The sequence below is a fragment of the Lepidochelys kempii genome, chromosome 13 (assembly GCF_965140285.1).
Source record: "Lepidochelys kempii isolate rLepKem1 chromosome 13, rLepKem1.hap1, whole genome shotgun sequence".
NCBI lineage: Eukaryota > Metazoa > Chordata > Testudines > Cheloniidae > Lepidochelys > Lepidochelys kempii.
The window spans coordinates 41,800,998-41,821,634 of record NC_136392.1 but is presented as its reverse complement, the minus strand read 5'-3'; the positions used below and the strand labels follow the sequence as shown (position 1 = coordinate 41,821,634).

General features: G+C 46.7%; 1 pseudogene; it reads left to right on the top strand.

Annotated features, from left to right (window-relative positions):
• The first annotated feature begins 7,052 nt into the window (after positions 1 to 7,052).
• LOC140896819 (T cell receptor alpha variable 21 pseudogene) lies at positions 7,053 to 7,913 on the top strand (annotated as a pseudogene).
• Positions 7,914 to 20,637: the final 12,724 nt, after the last annotated feature.

Below are 20,637 nucleotides of genomic sequence, written 5' to 3'. Positions count from 1 at the left end.
TCCTGAGAGGAGCAAAAGGGAAGAGTAGCTGCCATACCGCAGGTTTCGCCCAGCAGAGGTTTTCTTCCCAGGCCGATAACAGCGCCACAGTTCTGAACATCGCAGCCCTGGAGCCGGCAGACACGGCGCTGCATCTCTGCGCCCTGAGCCTGGCCCAGTGACAAAGCCACCCAGCAGAGCTGTGCAAACCCTGCCCCTCCCGCCCAGCCCTGCTACAGGGGAAGCTACAGACATTAAAAGGGGCAGCAGCGGCTTGAAACAGACGGAGTCCTGACGCTGCTTAAAGATACAGCTCCCCTTGTCAGTTACCGGTTTATTTAAAGAGCTAATTTAAACATCACCCTTGGCTATGGGCATGATCTTTCATTAGGAAACTATTAATGCCGCTTTTCTTAGCTTACGAGACGACCTGTATCGATGTAGTGTGGAGGAAAACTCATTTGCGGTAAAATAAGTGCTAAAGGTGAGTACAAATGTAGATGAAGTGAACTATTGTTGAAAATACAAATTGAGATTAAATGCGAATGAAAAAAATCCCTTTTCACATGGACAATGTACTGGTAAATTGCTCATTTATGGTGAAATGGGGGGTAAAACACGCGAGTTAAAATACAAGGGAAATAGTTAGAAATACTCGGTTTTGAGTGGTGGGGTAAAGCTGCAGGTACCAACTCTCCCAGAGTCACATCAATACTCCTGTTGTCGAGACATTTGCATTTTGGGTTCATTTGTTCGGAAACTATTTAATTGCACGACACTTTCCCCAAGAATATGTGTTGAGAGCCGAGAAAGGGTAACGTGACAAAGTATCGCCATCAGCTGCGGGGAAACATAAGCTCAGGTTGTCATTGGAAACCCTTCCATGCTCTATAGATTTTCCCTTTAACTCGGGCTGTCGGCAAAGGCAGCAGAGGAAAGACGAAAATAATTTAAAACAATTATTTCAGGAGTTCTGGCCGGGCGTTTCAAAGGAGGTCAACAGAGTTGGGCAACTCATCCCGCTACATTTTTCTTGTGATAGCCCGGGACATTATTGCTGGTAAAAATGTTCATGCCCGATCCCAATGATACCCTGGTGCGTCAAGAAATCTGAACAATCCCTATAGTGCTTAGAAGAAGCCCCTCTCTTTTATACAGCTGGGGAAACTGAGGCATATAGGATTTCCCATCGTCACACACAGAGTCTGTGGCACAGCAGGTCTCTGAGTCCCAGAACAGACCCTTGTCCACAAACTCATCCCTCTCCCCTTAACAACACTAAAATATCAGCTGCAGGCTAACTTGTACTCACTGTGTTTCCTGGAGCTCCTCCCTCTTCCTCTCCGCTGGTTTCTAATGAATTTTACACAGTTGTAGCTGCCCTTAGACTCTCAGTTCCCATTGCACCATTCACCCTTATTCTTGACTGTAACCAAAACGCGAATGCTACAACCTGACCCTCACCATAACCCTAAACCCTTATTCACACCCTCTCCTTAATCCTAACGTTAAACCGCCAACCCTTCTCCTGCTCATGGGATTAATGCCTATGGAGTTAGGCGCCTAAATCCCTTAGACTTCTTTGAAATTCCCTGAAACTGCAATGCAGGTGGAATCAACTCCAAATCCCAACTACAGGTTAAATGTTGCCCTTGAATGTGTTTGTCTTGTTGCAGGTGATGCGCTGGGAGACTCGGCTCAAGCCAAGGAATCCGAAGTGTCTGGATCAGCTGGCGAATCTGTGGCACTCAGCGGTTCTTACACTTCCAGCGATACCTATGTCTATCTCCATTGGTACCGACAGCATCCGAACCAAGCCCCGCAGCCCATTCTCTATAGAGCAGCGAAGTCCTACAGTGGCCGCAGCCAAACTGCTGAACGTCACAGCCCTGGAGCCCGCGGACAGAGCCCTGTATTACTGCGCCCTGCACTGGGCACGGTGACACAGCCTCATGGGGGAGCCGTACAAAACCCTCCCTTCCCAGCGGCAGGTGATGTTAGGCACCTCATAGGCATTTCTTTTCAAGAATGCACAGGATTAAAACATGCCTTCCAGGGATATGGTGAAAAGGGCTGTGAACGCAGCTGCATTTACTCTGTAGGAGCAGGATTTTATAATTGTACTATGAGAATTAATGTATGATTTGATCTGATTTTGCCAGTTACTCTTTTTAAATAATAGAAAGAAATGACCCTTTGGGACTATGGGATTTTGTTTCCCATATGCATTACAAATTGGGCCCTTTTAGTTTTTTGTTTTAAGGTTTAGTTAGTAAAAAACAAAATCCTGTAGTGTGTCTATGTTAAGTAAATTAGAAAAACGTTAAAAGTCTGGGCCTCAATGTAAATTGTTTTGGTTATAAAATTTAGCAAGGTTTAATTTACAATGTCTTTTCGCTTGATATAAAATACTGCTGTTTGTATTCTCAAAGGTGTCTGTAAAAAAACTGTGTAAATAGAAGTGCATGCATCAGGAGAAAAAAAAGATGTAAAGGTCATTGCCAAAGCCAAATGGTCAAGAAAAGAAAAGTACAAAAATTTAACAAACTTATCAATGCCAAAAAAAATCAATGCGCATCCATAACTGAGGAAAGGCAAATTAATGACCCTAAGGTGAGGGCTGACATCCCTAAAAATAAAACAATTAATTAAATTTAAAAACGAAACAAAATGGCCCCCTCAAAGGTGCGTTAAAATGTTAACACCAAAAAATAACACCAATTAAAAAGTAACCAATCACAAACTAACACAGCAAAATCCATAAACTTCAACCAAAAAACCAAAACGAAACTATAAAAATAGGGTACTTTGCCATAAAACTTTGGGTTCGTCTTGCCACTACTCCAAAAGCATCAATTCGCAACCAACAAAGCCCGTCTCCCCTCTGCAACCAATCTGGCTGGCCACTAAATTAATCCAAACTCTAAACTGGTAACTATAAACATCAACTGGCAAAACTATGTGCATGGTGCGTGTGTGTAACTAAAAAGCATATGCTAACTGCTGTATTCTCAATAAATGCGGCATTTTGCCTTCTCCCCTATTCAAAATCTCGTGTGCTTTGTATAGCATAACAACTGTAGAATATGAAAACTTATTGTCGTTTGGAATCGCTGTTCTTTCTCTTCCTTTTAATTTCAAGCGAGGGGGACAACAATGGCTGTAGAAGAACAGGCCAAACAAAGGAAAATTATTTAAGGAATGTTGTCCAAAACATTCAGAAGATACTAAGAGAATTAGATGTCTAGCTCTCCTTTCTCCTTGGAAAAATCTCAGATTTAATTAAACTGAAAAAAAATTGATGTCGTTATATGCCCCCTCCCCAGTAACTACTGAGCACCGCAAGATTTTATCCTCATAATCCCCCTAGGAGGTGGAAAAATATTACAATCGCCATTTTACATGTGGGGAAACTGAGGCACAGAACCATTAACTAGCTTGTCCCAAGGCAAACAGGGAGTCGGTGGCAGAGGTGGGAACAGAAGCCAGGTGTGCTCAGTCCCGGACCAGAAACTGACTTACAAACCCTCCTTCTTCCCTGAATCACCCCGCGATTTCAACTGCAGACTAACCTAAACAGGGCTTGTTTCATTTGTCTGTTATGAGCCCCTCCCCACCCCCCAAACTCCTCCTTCTCCCACTCGGCGGGTTTCTGATTACCCTTCCCCATTCGGAGCTACCTTCAGGTGACATGAAGGCTAGATTCATTCTGTCGCAAGAGCAATATCTGGGAGGTAGAAATTTGGTGGCTGTATAGAAGGAGACACCATGGAGACCTGGCTTCAGAGTAGCAGCCGTGTTAGTCTTTATTCGCAAAAAGAAAAGGAGGACTTGTGGCACCTTAGAGACTAACCAATTTATCTGAGCATAAGCTTTCGTGAGCTACAGCTCACTTCATCAGAATGCATCCGATGAAGTGAGCGTAGCTCAGGAAAGCTTATGCTCAAATAAATTTGTTAGTCTCTAAGGTGCCACAAGTCCTCCTTTTCTTCATGGAGACCTGGGTTATTCTCGGTTTTTGGATAGTGAATCTCCTAGGTAACTGGTCTCGAATTTTCAGAGGATTCCAAGGGAATTAGACACTCATTGCGCATTAAAAGCGAAGCATAATCTTAAACCGTCCAGCACAGATTTCCCTAACTTTAGCCTTTACCCCAAACCCTAAGGCTTTTATCCTTTGTCACCTCAAACCCTACCCTTAATTCCTTTGGAGTTAGGTGCAAAATTCCCTTAAATTCAGTAATTCCAATGTGATTCTCCCTGTTACTCAGGTCAGACACTTTCAGACTGGAAACATGCAGACAGACATTCTCACACAGAGTCACACACACGGCACACACAAGTAATCTCCCATACAACCTGAGACACACACACGCACTTGCCCAGATAAACACAGACTCTCTCTCTCACCTAGATTCACACACACACATAGACAGATTCTAACACACAGCCAGAAACGAACCTGCACACTGAAACCACACACACACACACACACACACACACACACTTCATCTCAGAGGCAAAGAGATCCATGCACACTCCTAGATGATAATATCCTCGATTGGACCAACTTCTATTGCGGAGACAAGTTTTCCAGCTACACAGAGCTCTTCCTCCGCTGGGAAGCCGGTCTCTCCCACCAACAGAAGTTGGTCCAATAAAAGATATGACCTCACCACCTTGTCTCTCCAATAGAGTGGGACCCACACAGCTACAACAACACGGCACATTCCTAGATAAACCTGCCCCCAGAATGCAGCCCACACCCAGAGAATGTCCTGTGTCAGACTCAGATCTCTAGGCAAAGGGACCCAGTCCTGCCTTTCATTGCAAGGTCTGACAGACACCACAGCACCCATGAACTTCCTTCTGCTCATTGCACAGCTGCGAGGTATTACACCCTTTCGTTCTCTGTGTTTTGTTATTCTCTCTCTCTCACACACACACCCCAACACACCTTCCCCCTCACACTCATGCAGGATTTAAGAGCTTGGCGTCACTTGGTATTTTATTACTGCGTTTAAGCCAATCCCGTCTCTTTGTGGTCAGCTCTACTGAGCACAACAGAGACACCTGCAGTTTGTAAAACTCCGTCTGTCTCCTGGTGGCTCATCTCTAGCCCTCCACTGCAAGGGGACTTCCAGCCAAACACCCGCCCCTCCCTGGGCCTGACCTCCTTTGGCCTCCCTCGCCCCGTTTTCCCTACAGGGGCCCGCGGCCCATACGCCGTCACTCAGGACAAATGGGTCTGTCTGTCTGTCTGCAGCGAGGGACAGTCCGCACAGCTCAGCCTCAGTTACCGGAGAGCGGAGCATCCCTTGCTGCCAGCAGGTCCCGGGCGGTTCCCTGCAGTTCGTGATATTAAGGGTCACAGGTGGCTGGGAACAGGGAGATTCCTTCACCAGGTCCTTGGAAACCACCAACCGGTGCAGCTCGCTCAGATTCCCCTAGCAGCCAGCCTGGGCCCTCAGCTGTGAACTCGTGTGCTTTGAGGACAAAATCCACGGCAGCCTGTCAGGGAGGTGGGTATGTGCTTGCAAAGACTTGTAGAGCCCTCGGGCCTGTGTGGGAAATGATTTTACTCTCAGCCCTCACATACCACGGAGACGAGTGTCAGCATAGACTGATATTGCAGCAAGAGGGAGCGATGGACAAAGCAGCGGACAAGGTGGCTAAATGGACGCCTAGACCGACTTGCAGCAGGAAATCTAGCTAGCTAAATAGAGACTGGGAGTGGCTAAGTCATTATGCAAGGTAGCCTGTTTCCTCTTGTTTTTTCCTACCCCCCCACCCCCCAGATGTTCTGGTTTAACTTGGATTTAAACTTGGAGAGTGGTCAGTTTAGATGAGCTATTACCAGCAGGAGAGTGAGTTTGTGTGTGTATGGGGGTGGGGGGGATGTGAGAATACCTGGATCTATGCAGGAAATAGCCCGACTTGATTATGTAAAGAGTTGTCACTTTGGATGGGCTAGCACCAGCAGGAGAGTGAATTTGTGTGGGGGGGTGGAGGGTGAGAAAACCTGGATTTGTGCTGGAAATGGCCCACCTGATGATCACTTTAGATAAGCTATTACCAGCAGGACAGTGGGGTGGGAGGAGGTATTGTTTCATATTCTCTGTGTGTATATAAAGTCTGCTGTAGTTTCCACGGTATGCATCCGATGAAGTGAGCTGTAGCTCACGAAAGCTCATGCTCAAATAAATTGGTTAGTCTCTAAGGTGCCACAAGTACTCCTTTTATTTAGGTACTGGATCAGGAAAGCGAGGGAGCTCGATAATGAAGACTGCAGAGAATGAGAAGAGACATTTTTTCCTTCCTCCATATTCTAATAACCAAACACTCAGATATAAGCTCGTTTTCAAGCAATCGCTGTCATTCCCGACGCAGCAGGAAACATCACTGCCTTGTGTATTAGTAGCCTGTGACTCTTATACTGGCGGATTATTCCTCTAGGCCCCAGAAATCTACTTAAGAACATAAGAGCGGCCAGACTGGGTCAGACCAAAGGTCCATTCTGCCCCGTATCCTGTCTCCTGACAGTGGCCAATGCCAGGAACCCCAGAGGGAGTGAACAGAACAGGGAATCATCCAGTGACCCATCCCCTGTCGCCCGCGTCATGACCATACTTTCACGAGGGTTACATTTCAGGGGAGGGAGAAGGATCATCTTCAGCAATTTGTGGCATCAATAGAATAAGCAATGTGGCCGTGTCTGTCCGTAGTCCTGGGGGTCATTCACAGCCCTGTAAAGCGGCGTAGCCCCAGCAAGGATGCGAAGTTGAAAGTGGCCCTCGCTCTTCCCCACAACTCACCTGTGCCGAGAAGCCAGGCTCCGCCCACTCACAACACCCACTTGCTCAGAGCAGTTCTGCGAAGTGACTCCCTGGGACTCATTTCCTCGCTGTCTTAGGCTACCCCGTAGCTTCTGCGGGCACCAAAGAGGCTCCTACTTGAGGAGGAGGAGCTGGTAAATTTGCCCCAGGGGGAGAAGTAAATCTACCTGTGAGGGGGAGGAACCTTCTGTACTGAACGGGGAACACCCGGCTATAAAGCTCCTTTGCTGAGGGACAATGGAGAGACCCTGGCTGCTGTTGCCACGGCTGCTGCTACTGCTGGTGAACATTCCCTGTAAGTCTGGGGGCAGGAAACGCTACAGAAGATGCTGAACGTGGTGGTGGATTTAAAAGACAAGAACTAATTCCCTGGCTCTCCCCTTCGGTTTGCAAGCCAGGCACCGTTCTCTGTAGTGGAGTGGATGAGGATCCAGGACGCCTGGGTTCAATCCCCAGCTCTGGCCAGCTGGAGTTCCTTCCCTTTTGTGTGCCTCAGTTTCCTCTCCCACCCTTTGCTTGGCTATTTAATCTGTAAACTCTTTGGGGCAAGGGCTGTCTCTTATTATTGTGCCTCTGGGAATCTCCCAGCCAGCAATAATCTAGGGCTAACCCCCTAACCCCAACCCCTAACCCTAGATGAGAGCAATCTAGGAATACAGCAATCTACGAAAAGGGCAGTTGTGGGCCAGATGCAAGGCCCCTGGAAATGAAGAGAAACTCCACCGGGTTTTGCATCCGGCCAGTGTGTGAACTGGGCAGAGGTGGTCATCTATGGGGTGTGTCTTTTGCCTTCTGCCCGCAGGGGGGAGCTGCCAGGCCGAGGTGCACCAGAACCTGTCTGCGGTCACTCGGGAAGGGCAGAACGGCAGCATCTCTTGCCACTACACGACGAGCGATTTCAGGAGTTTGCGGTGGTTCAGGCAGCTTCCCGGAGGCCAGCCTGTCTCCCTGCTGATTCTGGTGTCGGATGGGAAACAAACCAAGGAGCCCAACCTCACGGCGGAGCTCGACAAGGGGAAGCAGCTGAGCTCCCTGCACATCAGAGAATCACAGCTGGGAGATGCAGCCACCTACTTCTGCGCCGTGGAGACACAGTGACACAGGAGCACTGGCAGCCTGTGCAAAAACTCCCCAGCTGGAGGGTAACTGTCAGGCTGGCTGGCGGTACAACACCACCACCTACTTCTTACACAGTGCATCTCTGAGCGTGCATCACCTTCCTTAACACGGTCAGCCCCCCACCCCCCTGGTGAGGCAGGGCTGTGCAAGGATCCCCGTCGCATGGGTCGGGAGCTGAGACAGAGAGGCTGAGGAGGGAATGCACTTGGGGAATACCTCCTAGGGAAAGACCCCCAAGGGAGCGGCTCTCAACCTTTCCAGACTACTGTGCCCTTTCCAAGGGTCTGGTTTGTCTTGTGTACCCCCAAGTTTCACCTCACTTAAAAATTACTTGTTTACAAAATCAGACCTAAAAATACAGACGTGCCCCGGCCACACTGTTACTGAACAATTGTTGACTTTCTCCTGTGTACCAAATAATTATAAAATAAATCAACTGAAATATAACGACTCTACTTACATTTCAGTGCATAGTATATAGAGCAGTATAAACGAGTCATTGTCTGTATGAAATGTTAGTTTGTACTGACTTCGCCAGCGCTTTTTCTGTAGCCTGTTGTAAAACTAGGCAAATCTCTAGATGAGCTGATGCACCCCCTGGAAGATCTCTGTGTTCCCCCACGGGGTACATGTACCCCTGGTTGAGAACCACTGATCTATGGAGCCTGGAGGTTTGGAGGGGGGAAGGAAATTAATAGTTAAAATATAAAAACAAATGAACAGGGACAAAAAAAAGGGAAAAGAAAAAAGTGTTGGGTGGGTTTATAGATACATCGACAGGGAGAAGGACAGACAGCCAGGCATAAGAAACAGAAATGGAGATACACAAGATACACCAGGGGCACAAAATAGCCCCCTTCCTTGGGGGAGCATGAGACGCTGAGGATTAAACCGAGGCTGATCTCCAGTTGCCACAGGCTGCGTCCTACAGCACAAGGCTGAGACAGCGGCAGGGTGTTTGTGCAGAGCTGGCTCTGCCCATTCCCATGAAGCCCAGCTCTGGGGATCCCCCCTTTGCACAGGGGGAGGCAAGTCAGAGCGTTAAACCCAGGGGAAAGGGAACTATTTAACACAGACACAAAACATACCAACAGTGACAACCACAGGGGGATTCACTTCAATGTGTTTCAGAGTAACAGCGGTGTTAGTCTGTATTCGCAAAAAGAAAAGGAGTACTTGTGGCACCTTAGAGACTAACCAATTTATTTGAGCTCAATTTGAGCTTATTTAGTCTCTAAGGTGCCACAAGTACTTCAATGTGTGTGTCTCTGGCCAGGAGGGGGCAGCATTCCTAACGAAGAGGAAGGAGACTGAGGTTAATCAAGTTGCACCCGTCTCTTGTCTCTTTGCCCAGCAGAGAGCAGCTTTTCCCCTAAGACACCAGAGGCAAAGGGTTACTCCAGGACATGGTTCTGTTTTTTTAGACTAAGGGCTTGTCCCTGATTGTCTGGGCTCACAGTGTGAGACTAACGTGTGTGATTCCTCCAGCAAAGAGGGCTGCAGACAGATTTTGCATCGCTGTCCTGGAGGCAGGGAGAAAGCTCCATCCCCTGGCCTCAGTGCGCTGAGGGGTAACCCAGAGCAGTAATGGAAAGGCAGCTGGCATCCTTGTCAGTGATACTGTCCATTCAGTTCTACTGTAGGTCTAGGGGGAGTTTGTCTGTCTAGACTGTGAGCTCATCAGGGTGGGGCCTTTTCCTGTGCAGTGCCCTGTATAACAGGGATCTCAGTTCCTGGGAGTCTCTGCAGCATCCGGCACAATGCCCCACCCCCCAGCTCAGTTCAGTTCTGTTCTATGTTTGTGGAGGTTTTGTCTGTTGAGCTCTGGGGGACAGGAATTGTCTTGTATTCTGTGTCTCTACAGCGCCTGGCACAAGGGGCTCTGATCTTGGCTGGGTCTCCAGGTGCTATAATAATAATTCATAGAGCTTAATGCTGGTAAGGATCTAGCCTGTTCTCCTGGGCAATGAACAGGCCACGGAGTTGCACAGAGTTACTCCAATACTGAGATAATAATAATGTGGGGATGAGGAAGGTCTGGTGCTTTAGCCACTGGACTGGACTCAGGGGATGTGAACTCATTTCCCCGCTCCGCCACAGACTTTGTGACCTTAGGCAAGTGACTTAGGCTTGGGTTTTGGAAGGAGGCCAACAGCGTCTGGTACCTGAATCCCTTTGAAACTGCAATATGCCTTGAGTGCCTGGCTCCTTTGGAAACCCCCTCCCTGGTCTCTCGGTGCCTCAGTTCCCCAGAGCAGTTCTAGTCCCTGATGACCCCAAAGGGCTCTCTAGTCTCCAGGAGATGCTGGGCTGAATATCACAAGAACGGAGCAGGCACTCAGCTGGTGCTTATCAGGGGACGTGTGCTGATTTTGATGGAGCCACACAGGTTTACACCAAGGCCCACAATATTAAGAGATTCTGATTTATTCTGGCTGAAGAAGAAACGGTTATAAGGAGCAATTGCTGGGGAAGATGAGGGGCTGATGAGAACCGAACAAGCTCATCTGTTGCTTCTCCATTTGCCTTTGTCTACAGGGGTGAGCTGCCAAATTAAAGTGGATCAGAGTCCTCCATCTCTGACCAGATCTGAAGGGGAGATCTCCACTCTGACCTGCAGCTACTCGGGCGCAGAGTCCTGCTTACAGTGGTACAGACAGTTGCCTGGAGAAAGTCCTGCCTTGCTGCTGAGCCTGTATGAGGATGGGAACGTTACCCAGAGGCCAGATTTCATAGCTGAGCTCTTGAAAAGGGAGAGATGGAGCCATGTCACATCGACGGTTCTCAGCTCGCCGACCCAGCCCGCTATTTCTGTGCTGTGGAGACAGTGAAACAAAGTGGCCATCCTCCTGTACAAAGACTTTAACTGCCGGGGGCAGTGTTGCTCCTTCAAAGAAGTCTAGAGGAAGGTAATTGCATAGGTCTTTGCAGTGAGTCTGTATTTTGTCTGGGAGGGACGGGCCTTCTTGCTGATAGGGTGAGAAAGGACGTGTCTTGCTTCTCAAGCAGGAGAAATGCAAGTAGATTTAAAAAGCTCCAGGAGAGGATGGAGAAGCCTGCAGATGATAAATACATGAGGAACCAGGAACCCTTCTAGGTCATGGGTCACAGAAATGAGGGGCAGTGCAAGGAAGAGGTGTTCTGCGACCTTACTATTGATCCTGGTCATTCGTCTTTACTGTAAGTCCTGTGGCTGTTTAAACCCCTTGATAATAACGGGAGCCAAGATTCTCAGAAGTGATGAGTGATTCTGGGTGCCTTGGTTTCATAGATTTTAAGGCAGAAGGGAACATAGTGATCATTTAGTCTGACGCCCTGCGCCCCAGATAACTTCCCCAGTGATTCCTGCACTGGGCCCATGCTCTGTGTGGAGCTGGAGAAAGACATCCAGTCTTGATTTAAAGACTCTGAACTGGAGAATCCACCCACTTCCTTAGGTAAGTTGCGCCAATGGCTAATCACCATTGCAGAGGTGTCACCTTATCTCTAGCCTGAATTTCTCTAGCTTCAGCTCCTGCCTTTGGGTCTTACATGTCTTTGTCCGGTAGGTTAAAAATCCATCTACTCATAAATCTCCTTCCCACCTAGATGCAGAGAGACTGGGATAAAGTTACCTTTTAAGAGTTTTTACAAGAATGGCTTAAATTATTCTTGTAATCAGAAACTAGAACATTGCCCTATAACTGATGTTCCCGCGCTGAAATCAGATGTCACTAGTATTTATAGTACCCTGGTGCTCAGGAGCCCAAGTCATGAACCAGGACCCCACTGAGCAAGGCGCTGTCCAAACACAGGACAGGAGATTCCCTTGCTCAGAGACCTTACTGTCTAATTAGCTTAGACTACAGAACACACTGGAATCCCATGCATAAGTCATTCTTGGGATCACAGTCTTAAAATAACCTCAAATAATTCATGTAGTTCTTTTCTGGCTGGCTGGGGACACAGCCTCTGATAATCAGACTCTTTACGGTGTCTCACATTAGGCACCCAAGAATCACGAGTCACTTCTGTAAATCTTAACCCAGGGGAGGCGATGACTTCCAGAACAACGTGAAAACGATGCGTTCTTCTGTTCTCCTGGGATTTAGGGATGATGGAGGGACCTGATTTGTTGATCATTCCATTTATAAATCTAAATTCCCTTTCCCACTGGGTGTAAGTTGCCAGGTTAATGTGGAGCAGAGCCCGCTGTCCCTGAGCGGCTCTGAAGGACAGGACTCCAGCCTGACCTGCAGTTACTCCGGCACAGCGAGAAACATGCAGCGGTACCGCTAGGCCTCAGGGGAAAGCCCTGCCCTCCTGGGGATTTTGTACAAGGACGAGCGTGCCACATGGGGGCTGAATCTCAGAGCTGAGCTCCGTACCAAAGTGAAGCACAGCTACCTGAACATCACCCAGGCACAGCTGCAAGTGTGACAGATTTATGTTACCAATCTGCCTGAGGCGTCAGCTGATCAGGCTGAGGCCACAGGATCGTTACGGGAGAAGATGAAGGAGCACACGAAGTGACTAAATTTTAAAGCTTTATTAATAGACTAACAGAGGTGAGTGCTGGGTCTGCCCTCACATCTCTCAGAGGAAGGAAAAAAGGGTTAGTACCTGAGCCCTAACACACTTTCATGCTCACACGTGCACAATCCAATGGAAGAAGAAGAAGGGGAAGGGTAGAGGAGAGTTCTGTCCTGTGCACAGGCCCTCCAGGGTCCACTGTTAATTTCTGATTTGCTTCAGCTCTCAGGAGGGTTTTAAGTCCTGGGATCTTTTGGGGGTGTTTCGTTCAGGCACCTCTGTCCCCTGTGCTCTTTGTACCAGTCCAAACTGGCTTTCTGTGGCTTCCTCAGCTTTCCCAAAACACACCAGCTTCAGGGACGCGAAACTGTTGTTTTCCCCCTCGCTGGCCTTCACTGTCTCACTGGTTTTTGCAATCCCCTGCAGTCTTGTTCAACTTTCTTCTCTTTTCTCACTGTTGGCTGGGGTCGGGAAAGATACAGATACGGCTGAAGGCCTCTTGGCCGTATAGAGTCTGTTCGAGCACAGTGACCTTGGACTGGAGCCAGCGTCTTATCTTCGGCTGCGCTGAGGCATTGAGTTAACCCGTTCTCTTCTCCATCCCTCCCTCTTTGGCCTCTTGCAACCTGCAAAGGAACCTTTCACTCCACACTCACAGCTTTAATCCTTCCCAAAATACCTTGCAATGCCTGCAACAGCATTAGCAACATACAATGCTGATTTTCCTCCCCAGGGGACTCCTTGAGGGAGGGTGCCATTGGGTTGTGACACAAGACGCAGCCACCTATCTCTGTGCAGTGGAGGTACAGTGACACAAAGGGCACCACAGCCTGTGCAAAAGCTGTAGGCTGGTATTTTCAAAGGTGCCTAAGGGAGTTAGGAACCCCAACACCATTGAAATTCAGTGGAGTTGTGCACCTAATTCCTTGGGGCCCTTTGAAAATCCCAGCAGAAGGACCAAAGAGTACATTTTTTCAAAAGTTCCTAAGTGGGTTAGGAGCCCCTTTTCAGAAAGAGCTTAGGGGCATGTTTGTAAAGGTATTTAGTTGCCTACAGGAGGAGATAGGTGTCTAGTGAAATTTTCAAAAGTACTTAGGTGACTACTTCCTGTTAATAAGGTTCCTACATGGTTTTGAAAATCCCACTCAATGCTGATCTGCTTCTTTAGCTGCCTAAATACCTTTAAAAACCTGTTCCTTAGCAACCTAAGCCTCTAATAGTCAATGGGCTTTAGGCTGATAAATTACCTAGGCCCTTTTGAAAATGTCATCCTAAGTGCAGAAGCAGTGGGTATATTGCACCCTGAGCTTTTCTCTGATCTCAGGAAGATTGGGAAGTAAAGCCTTCGCAGATCTTGGTTTGAAGCCTTGAACTTTCTGTGGAGGGATCATTGATTCTCGGAACCTCGCTGGCCAGTTTCTCTGCTGAGCCACAGCAGATTGCTACCAGCAATGAGAACTGCCATGTACCCCATGAGCCTGGGTGGCACCAGTGAAACCAGACTCTGAGTGTGATAGAATAAATGCTATTATTTACTATAAAGGAAATGTTGTCAGCTCTAAGTAAAGGTGCAAGTTTCCATTGGAGCTATGTCTGATTTTCACCAGCTGGGGGCCTGGCCTATTGACCTGTCAATGGAGCTATGGCTGATTGACACCAGCTCAGAGGTGGTTCATAATCAATAACATGAGATGATCCATGGTTTCTTGTAACATCTTGGATTTATTTTCTCTTTAATACAGAGGGGGGCGCTGCCAAGTGGAGGTGCATCAGGACACGTCTGTGGTCACTTTGGAAGGGCAGAGCAGCAGGATCAGCTGCTGATACCAGGCTCTGGTCCTGTCCAGTTTGCATTGGTTCAGACAGCCCCCAGTGCAGAGCCCTGCCTTCCTCCTGATGTTGTATCAGGATGAGAACACTGCACAGGGCGGGAATTTCACAGCACAGCTCTTTCCAGACAAGAAGCTGAGCTACCTGCATATCAGCAACTCCACGCTTGGAGATGCAGCCAGCTACTTCTGTGCAGTGGAGACACAGTGACACAGGGTGGTTCCCAGGCTATGGAAAAACTCTGCAGCTGGGCTCTAGCCACATTTATTAACAAGAGGACTTGCAAATTTAGCAGCTGCTACTCTGTAGCCTCGCCTGGATGTTACCCTTCCTACTAGATGGCCTGTGTTATGCAGGAGATCAGACTAGATGATCATAAAAGTATATTTATTAGGGAATTTGGGAAAAAGTTTCCCATTTGACTCAACTTTCCTGTGATAATGAGAAAGATATTCACAGTTGTAGCCACCCCTGCTTTCCCCTTAAATAAAGACAAACCAACACAACCTCCTCCAAGCAGAGATTTGTGTGATCTGAAACAGGAGAAGATGTAGAAACTTCCTCAAGTCCCATGAGGAATTTGTAATGTGGAGTAGCAAGGAACTGAACCTGAGCTTCCAGTGCAAAGCTGTGGCAAAAGAGGGCTAATGTGGCCCTTGGATGTATAAACAGGGGAGTAGTGAATAGAAGTAGAGGTGATTTTACTTCTGTATACGGCATTGATGACACCAATGCTGGAATACAGTGGCCAGTTCTGATATCCACATTTTGAAAGGATGTTGAAAAATTGGAGAGGGTGCTGAAAAGAGCTACAAAAAATTATTCAAAAGCTGGAGAAAATGCCGAACAGAGAGAGGCAATCTCAATCAGCTCAATCTGTTTAGTTTAGTCAAAAAGATCAAGTGATGACTTGTTCATGGTGTATAAATACCTTCCTGGGGAGAATATTCCTGGTTCTAAATGGGCTGTTTAAACTAGTGGAGAAAGGCACAACAAGAACCAATATATCTGCAAGCTGAAGCCAGCCAAATTCAAATTAAGCATTAAAAAACAACAACTACAAAAAACCTTTGTCTCCTGATTCTTCAGACCAAGATTGGCTGCCTTTCTTTGACAGGGCTACTGGCGTAGTGGATAGGGACAAGTTGTAGACATGATATACCTTGATTTTAGGAAGGTATTTGAGACAATCCCACATGTCATTCTTATAAGCAAACTAGGGAACCATTGTCTACACAAAACTATTATAAGGTGGGTGGAAAACTGGTTGAAAGACCGTACTCAAAAGAGTAGTTCTTTGTTAGACTGGGAGGGTATATCTAATGGGGTTCATTAGATATGGGTCAGTCCTGGGCCCCGTAATATTCAATATTTCATTAATGACTTGGATAATGGAATGGAGAGTATGCGTATAAAATTTGCAGATTACATTAAGGGTTTTCAAACACTTTGGAGGACAGGATTAGAATTCAAAATGACTTTGACAAATTAGAGACTGGTCTGAAATCAACAAACTGAAAGTCAGTAAAGTACTTCCCTTAGGAAGGGTAAAAGAATCAAAAGCACAACAACAAAATGGGGAATATCTAGCTAGGTGGGTGTAATGCTGAAAAAGAGCTTGGGGTTTATAGAGGATCACAAATTGAATGTGAGTCAATAATGGGATGCAGTTGTGAAAAAGGCTAATACAATTCTTTCCAACAGGTGTCTGGGTAGTTAATGTCCCTCATCACCAGCAAGTCCGGTGCTTTGGATGATTTTGTTAGTTGTTTAAAAAAGACCTCATCCACCTCTTCTGCTGGGATAGCTGATCTGTAGTGGACCCCTACCATGACATCACCCTTGTATTTTTTATCACTTTTATCCTTACCCAGAGACTTTCATCAAGTCTGTCTCCTATTTCCATCTCAACCTCAGTCCAAGTGTGTACATTTTTGATATATAAGGCAACACCTCCTCCCTTTCTTCCCTGTCTGTCCTTCCTGAACAAACTGTATCCTTCTATACCAATATTCAGTCACGTGTATTATCCCATCAAATCTCCCTGATGCCAACTATGTCATAGTTCTGTTTATTAACAGCATTTCACATTCTTCCTGCTTATTCCCCATACTTCTCACATTAGTGTACAAACTTCTAAGATAGTGATGTGTTTTCCCCCTATGTTCTATAATAGTCCTGCCATGAGTGCAGGGGACTGGACTAGGTGACCTCTCGAGGTGCCTTCCAGTCCTGTGATGTATTAGCAGCAGTGTCATATGCAAGACGCAGGAGGTTATTGTCCTATTTTAGTTGTCACTGGTGGGGCCTCAGCTGGAGTCCTGTGTCCAGTTCCGGGTGATGCATTTTTAGAAAGATGTAGACAAACTGGAGCGAGTCCAGAGGAAAGCAGCAAAAATGATAAAAGGTTTAGAAAACCTGATCTATGAGGATTTTTTTTAAAGGGTCCGGTTAGTCTTAAGAAAAGAAGACTGAGGGGGATGAGGCTGGACTTAACAGTCTTCAAACATGATAGGGGCTGTTATAAAGAGGACGATGATCATTGTTGTCCATGTCCATGGAAGCTGGAACAAGAAGTGATAGGCTAAATCTGCAGGCAGGGAGATTTAGGTTGCATATTAGGGAAACCTTTCCAACTACAAAGGGTAGTTAAACTCTGGAATAGGGTTTCCAGGGAGGTTGTGGAATCCCAATCACTAGAGGTTTATAAGGACAGATTGGATGAACACCTGTCAGGAATGGTCTAGGTTTACTCTCTCCTGCCTCAGCACAGGGGGAAAAGCTAGATGACTTATTGAGCTCCATTCCAGCCCCTCTATGATTCTGTGATCCTTTGAAGATACTTTAGGCAAACATAAGTTTTTGGCTCAATACATGGGTAACTGAAATTTAATGGCCTGTGATATAGCTATACAGGAGGCCAGACTAAAGGACTCTTGTAGACTTAAACTCTATGAAGCACGCTGGGGGAAGTGCCGCAGTGTCAGTGTGGACGCCCTGGTCTGCTAATGCGCTCTGATTAGCCTCTGGAACATGTCCCACAATTCCTGTTCTAGCCACTCTGGTCATCATTTTGAACTCTACTGCTCTGCCCTCAGGTGACCAACCTTCAGACACGACCTTTAAATTCTCTGTGAATTTTGAAAATCCCCTTCCTGTTTGCTCAGCAAGGTGTGGAGTGCTCTCAGCGCATCTTTCCAGTTGATCGTGTCTCCCTGTGCTAGGCAATCCCCAGCATGGAGCAATGCCGAGGTGCTCGACCTATTCAGCATTTGGGAAGAGGAGGCTGTCCAATCCCAGCTGTGCTCCAGCCATAGGAATTATGATACCTATGGACAGATATCAAGGGCCATGACCAAAAAGGGCCATGACCAGGATGCAGTGCAATGCAGGGTAAAAGTGAAGGGGCTGCGGACTGCCTACCACAAGGTGCAGAAGGCAAACTGCCCCTCCGTTGCTTCACCCACGACCTGCCAGTTCTACAAAGAGTTGGATGCAATACTTGGGGGCAAGACCACCTCTGCTTCAAACAGCCCCGTGGACACTTCAGGGGCTGTGCCAGCACAGAGAGCACCGAGCCAGGAGCAGGAGGAAATCAGGGGCGAGGGTGCGGAAGAGAAGGGTGCAGCGCCAGACGATGACTCGCCATCCATAGAGGCATGGAGCCAGGAGCTCTTTTGCTCCCCAGAGGAGGATAGCCAGTCACAGCAGCTGGAACTTGGGGAATCGTAAAGATCAGAGGAGGCACCTGAGAAGTGCCTTTGACTTTGGGAAGCGAGTTGTTGGGGGCGGGCTGGTGGGGTGAGAAGAGCTGAAGAAAGCAGGCTTGGGTCTGTGCAGTGCCTAGAGGAAGAACAAGGCATTGATGCATTCTCTCACATCTTGGCAATCGGCCTCACAGGTCTCATCAAAGGTCTCATGCAGATACCGGGCATTCTGATTCTGTAGGTAACTTGGCAAAGCTGCTGTGTTCATTGTCCCATTAAGGGTAACATTCCCATGCCATTCTGCCATCAGGGGCAGGGGGACCATTGCTGCACAAAGGGAAGTGGCATAAGGGCCAGGGCAAAAGCCGCAGGCTTGCAGAAGACCCTGACTTGCTTCCCTGCTCACCCTCAGCAGCGAGATACCTTGAATGATGAAACAGCCTGTGGAAAATGTGTGGATAATGTTGAGTATAAGGCCCCCCTCCAGTGTTAAAAGAGGGTCCCTGAGCAATGAGTTCCCCTGGCCCATGGTGGATAAAAAACAATGATTTAAAAAAAAATAAAAAAATCAGATTTTTTTATTTAAATTAGATTTTTTTGATAAAATGCTTTTTGATTAAATAAACCTATCTAAAGATAGTTTTAATTAAGATACATTATATCTCAAAGATATCCCATCATGAAATAGGGATTATAAATTCTAATTCTATAGTATGAGACAATATATTCATGTAATGTTTAAGAAAAGTTTTGTAAATGAGTTCCAATAGTTCATGGATTAGGGACCCAATCTGATGGGGTTCCAGAGGCTTCTGTATAGATGTGACATTCTATACCTTGGGGGAGCATGCTGTAACCCCCATATTCCTCATTTTCATATAATCATGCTCCTACATATAAAGTAGGCCTTGTAAGGTATCAGGGGAAAGGTTATGATCTGCTGAAATAATTTCTCTATCCATATATGTATATCATTAATGCATATGAAGTTATGGGAATTGTGTAGTATGGTTGTCAGTAAAACATGATGTAAGTTGGGGAATGAGCCAGATATTAGCTCCCCAGAGCCAACAGGAAGAAAGTAACCAATGCCCTGGTGGGATGTCAAACAACCCATCAACAGTCATTGTCCAGCAAGGGAGCTACAATGCAATGACTCACCTGCATGAGGCCACACCAAGGGAATTGCTCAACCTTGCTTGGAGAGACTCAGCAATGCCCCACAGACATGCCTGGACTTGTGCTCCCCAAGCACATGGACTGAGGCTATAGAACAGCCTGAGTGGACACATACTGGGCCCTTCTCCTGTTCTCACCTATTCTGCAAGCAAACAAGACACTGAGAAGAAGACAAGACTCCAACACAAGGACATTGGCCCAGGTTTAAGGAACAAACCTGTATATTAAGGACTGCGATATCCAGTAGGGTGAGGAAAACTGCTTAATCTAGTTGCTGCCCAGTCTAATAGGGTTGAGAGTTTAGACTGCGTGCTTATATTTTCTTTTCTTTTGGTAACCACTCTGACTTGTTATGCTTTGACTTATAATCACTTAAAATCTACCTTTATAGTTAATAAATCTGTTTGTTTATTCTACCTGCAGCAGTGTGTTTGGTCTGAAGTGAGTCAGAGGCTCCCCTTGGGATAACAAGGCTGGTACTTATCAATTTCTTTGTTAAATTGACAAACTCATATAAGCTTGCAGCGTCCAGTGGGCATAACTGGACACTGCAAGACGGAGGTTCCTAGGGTTGTGTCTGGGACCGGAGACATTGGCTAGTGTCATTCGCTTGCAAGTAGCTGGGAGCAGCTTACATGCCATAGGCTGTGTGTGAACAGCCCAGGAGTGGGGGTTCTCACAGCAGAGCAGGGTAAGTCTGGCTCCCAGAGTCAAGGATTGGAGTGGCCTAGCAGATCACCGGTCCAGATAACACCAGAGTCACAATAGATTATTTAGGTTAATCTTTCTATCTACCCAAAGGGACTCAGTGGTCAGTCTAGAAGATACCATCAGAGATGCTTAGTCTTGCAGGTCTCAAACTGTGGATTTGTGTGTCCAGAGATAACATGCTTGTTAACAGCAAAAATGTTTTTAAATAAATAAATAATATAGAGAGGTGAGAAATAACAGACCTCAACCCTATTGTCCTTCTTCAAATTTGTGTACACAGAGTCAATCGCTTACCTCTCTCTAAAAGTGCAAAGTTTCAAAAAGTTCAATGAATACAAGATTTTTGGGGTCAGAATAGATCTGGACAAGGAGAAGAAGTCTGGAGATAAATGTGAGAAGGGAGGGACAGGCAGTAGAAACAAAAGTTAAACTGTTTGAGCAGCATATTCCGAAGTCTTGAGGTCTTTCTGAGTGTAGCCTTCATTGATTTGAAATCCACCATACCGTTCTCTCACTAGAAGGGAAAACCAATAATGGCAGCAGGCTGTAAAAGAGACCCAGTTTTGGAATATTTTAATAAAGTTCCTCCACCTTTGGGTAAGACAGGCATGTGTGCAAAATGCAAACAGTGCAACAAAGAAATGCAAGGCTGGTTGCCCAAATGAAACAACATCATGAGAAGTGTTTCTTCTCAGGAGGAAGCTGCGTTGAAGATTATGAAAGGAACGTGTCTGAACTTGCAGGATCTTCAGGTTGGTAAACTT